At 34.7% G+C, this 4,092-nt stretch overlaps 1 pseudogene; it reads left to right on the top strand.

The window, feature by feature from the left end:
• Positions 1-1,624: 1,624 nt before the first annotated feature.
• On the top strand, positions 1,625-3,872 carry LOC116155491 (olfactory receptor 8I2-like; annotated as a pseudogene).
• Positions 3,873-4,092: the final 220 nt, after the last annotated feature.

Here is a 4,092-nt window from a genome sequence, read left to right as displayed (position 1 = left end):
CTAGAGGGTAAAAAGAGTACTAATCATTTCTTTTGTCCTAATATCTAAATATGTTGATCACCAGTAAGTGATATGGCCCATTTATAATAGATTTTATTCTTTTTCTTTAAATCTCTAATGTGTCAAGTAGGATTAGAGATGCATGGTTTTCCTCCCCAATGAAGAGTCTGTCTTGTCTCAACATATGATTTATCATAGTAAATATCTTCTAAAAAAGAAGTAAAATAAGAGAATATAATGATAACAGTAGAACAGTCACTTAATTAGGCAAGTCTGTGAGATCCTTTTAAGCTAGTGTCTGAAAATAGTCCATGGACCTGAGGCATTCTGAAAAAGTTACTTTTTTGGATCAATCTCAGACCTACCAATTCAGTCATTATAGGGGTGTGGCTTAGGAAATTGCTTAAAAACAACAACAACAACAATAACAACAACAAAAACAACAACAACAAATGAAATAATAATGTAATTAAATTTTTTCAAAGTACTGACCTATCAGCTGAACATGAAACTGAGAGCATGACCTTTAATTTTACTTTAGGGGTTTTTTTTGCTTATTTTCCTAGATGACATATATATTCTCAGCCTATTTTGTGTGTATGCACCATTAAGCACAGTCAGTTAAAAATCACAGAATGCCTGTTTTAAAAATAAATACATACATGACAGATTGACATAGGTGGTAACATAATCTCAACGTATACTAACACTATTAAATCAGTAGCTGGAAATGCTCACTGCTTTACCTGAGAGACCAGCAAAACCCCAGGCAGGAGCAATGGTTATCTGATATTCTCTAATGTCATGTATTTCACATATATTTCATAATGCTTTAAAAAAGATGTTTGAGATATATATATATACACACACATACATAAATCAAAACAAAGATAATTTTTAAAACTACATTAATTACATTACTCAGTATGTCTATAGTCATTTAAACTAAATACACACAGCTGAGGAACATTTACTTCTGAACTTTTCCACTGGAGATGCATTCTAGGAAAATTAAAAACAAACCTTGGGGCACAATTAAAATACAACCCTCAAGAGATCAACAATGCTAATTGACCAATTTCTTTATCATATAACTTTGCAAGTTTAAAAAGAGATGCTGGTATACTAGATTTCAGAAGACAATCCTTTTTTTAAATGGGACTGCTTTAGAAATACACTAAGAACAAAATTAATCCTGAATACAAATCTAAGTTTGACCTAAAAAAAAATAGATTTTAATTCTCAAGAAGACACACAAAAATAAACAATTATTTTGTTAATTCTGTTATTTTTATCCTATCAATGGAAGATAATACATGCATTATCCAGAACTGTCATCAAAACTATCCACATTTTTCCATAAAATTCCTAATACCAATAGGGGTGCATTATATAGGAAACAGAGCCCTGTGCTAACAGCAGCAGCAACAGCAAACACAACAGACACAAGCCATTATACTGAGAATTCATGGGATTCAGATTTATAGAGGAGAGAGATCTAGCCATATGCCAAAAACTAATGGTGGATTTTGCAAAGGTTGCAAAATGTTTTCTCTTCTTATTGTCTGAACATAAACCTGAAAATAGATGGAAGAGAGCTGAGAGAGAAGGGGTTTTCTGTTTGATGACTCAATACCAGGTAAGTCTAATTTTATCATTCTTTTCTTTGTTGTGTGTGTGCATGTGTGAGTGTGTGTGTGTTTCTTACACTGAGAAACATTTTCTTTTTACATGCCTGCATCTCCAGTAAGCTTTAAGAATAATGCCAGGCAAGACAAAATGTCTTCATGGACTAAATGCTACTTAAAGGAATGAATGGATAAACAAATAGGAGCGTTGTGAACGTGGGAGACCCTAAATGATTAAGTATACTTAACCAAGCAGAGTGCTAAATGTCTCAAATGAACTTGCAGTAATATCATGCTAGTTTCAGTTTTATTTATCACATACTTGTGTCAATTGAGTTGGGCAAATAAGTTCTCTAATTTCTAGTGAAATCACCTTATGTTTTAATTGTTTTAAATATAACAAATCATATTCCTTTTACCATTTGTAGGCTTTTTATTTTTGAAAATTGCTATTTGGCAATGAATTAGATATTACCTGAAGTTGTAGATAACCAGGTGCTTCATGCTGGAAACAAACATGGTCACTAACCACACACATCAAACAATCTGGCTATGTGACAGGGTAATTTCCTCGTTTGGTAGTAGCGAACCAACAGAAAGAAAGGACATGTGGTAGAAAAAAGTATACCGAAGTTTAGCATTAACGTATAAAAAAGCAAAAAATTGCTTTCCTGTTTTATCTGTGTGTAAGCTTTATATGCTTTATGTATTTATAAAATATATTTTATAAATCATATAAAAATTTGTATATGTATTTTATAAAATTTAAGAAAGCTTTATTGATTCCAAGGAAATATTTGTTGTGCCCATCTAAGATATTATTAAGCTCTTATAATAACCCTGAAAAGTGTCATTAAGAAGACTGACACACAAAGATATCATTGAATTCACAAATCACAGAGCCTCCTTTCCTAAACAACTTTATATTTTCTGAGAATACCTTACAACTAATCCAGTAGGTAAATTTCCAAGTATACGGTTTGGGGCCCAGAGATACAGTAGGGTTGAAGATGGTATATTTCAGGAGGAATCCTTCAAATGTCACACTCCATAAATATCTTTGAGTGCAATGAGTTCCACAGGATTGTGAACTTGGAATTTTTTTTTTTAATCAGCATGTCAATTCTCTTAAAAAGAAAGAAAATTATATATAAATTTTCAATTAAATTAAAGTCATTAAATATTTGCTCCCCACCTGTCACTCTTTCATTATGGGAGTCTAAGTCAATGCTGGTTATCTTTAGGGTTGAATCCTTCTCTAACTTCTATCACTGTTACTCAGCAGGTAAGTCAAAGGCCTAGGCTGATAAAAGTGGCTGGGAACAATTTCACGGAGGTGACTTTCTTCATTCTCTCTGAATTTGCAAATCACCCTGAACTGCAAGTCAGCCTTTTCTGGATATTTCTCTTTATATACCTATTCACTGTATGGGGGAACCTAGGGCTAATTATGTTAATCGGAATTGACTCTCAGCTTCACACTCCTATGTACTTTTTCCTTAGCAATTTAGCACACATAGGCATATTTTATTCCTCTACTGTAATCCCCAAGGCACTGGTGAATTTCCAGTCAAAACAGAAAACCATCTCCTTCATTGGCTGCTTTGTTCAAATGAACTTTTTTGTGGGTTTGGTGTGTAGCGAGTGTTTTCTTCTGGGGTCAATGGCCTATGACCGCTATGTGGCAATCTGCAATCCCTTACTGTATTCAGTGGTTATGTCCCAGAAAGTGTGCAGCTGGTTGGGAGTCATGCCATATACAATAGGCTTCGCAAATTCTCTGATATCCATCTGCATGATAAGCAATTTGGCATTCTGTAATGCCAGCATCAACCATTTTTTCTGTGACACCACAGCTCTTTGGCCCTGTAGTGTGGAGATGCCTTCAGCACAGAAATGGTGATCTTTGTTTTAGCTGGTTTCACCCTTCTCAGTTCCCTCTTCATTATCACCATCACTTACACGCCCATCATCTCAGCCATCCTCAAGATCCAGTCTGCGGTAGGCAGGCAGAAAGCCTTTTCCACCTGTGCGTCCCACCTCCTGGGTGTGGCCGTCTTCTATGGGTCCCTGATTTTCACATATCTGCAGCCCAATAACACATCATCCTTGACCCAGGCACAGGTGGCATCCATGTTCTATACCATGGTCATCCCAATGCTGAATCCGCTCATCTATAGTCTGAGGAACAAAGACGTAAAAAAGGCTCTCCTGAGAGTCATACATAGAAAACTTTTTAAATGACAAATTTCTGCTTGTTGCAATTAAAGAAAAGTTGGATGGTTTCAGGCATTCAATTGCTACAACAATTAGGAAAAGACTAGAGTAAGTCCAAAGGCATAACACAAACTGAATAATAACTTAGAATCATGACATAAAGGAGGTGAATTATCATTTTATTTGTTTATATGGAATACTGAATCTCTGTCTTAGGAGTTCATTTCAATACATAAATTATTCAGAC

Source organism: Camelus dromedarius, chromosome 35, assembly GCF_036321535.1.
Source record: "Camelus dromedarius isolate mCamDro1 chromosome 35, mCamDro1.pat, whole genome shotgun sequence".
Taxonomy (NCBI): Eukaryota; Metazoa; Chordata; class Mammalia; order Artiodactyla; family Camelidae; genus Camelus; species Camelus dromedarius.
This window is presented reverse-complemented; position numbering and strand designations above follow the sequence as displayed.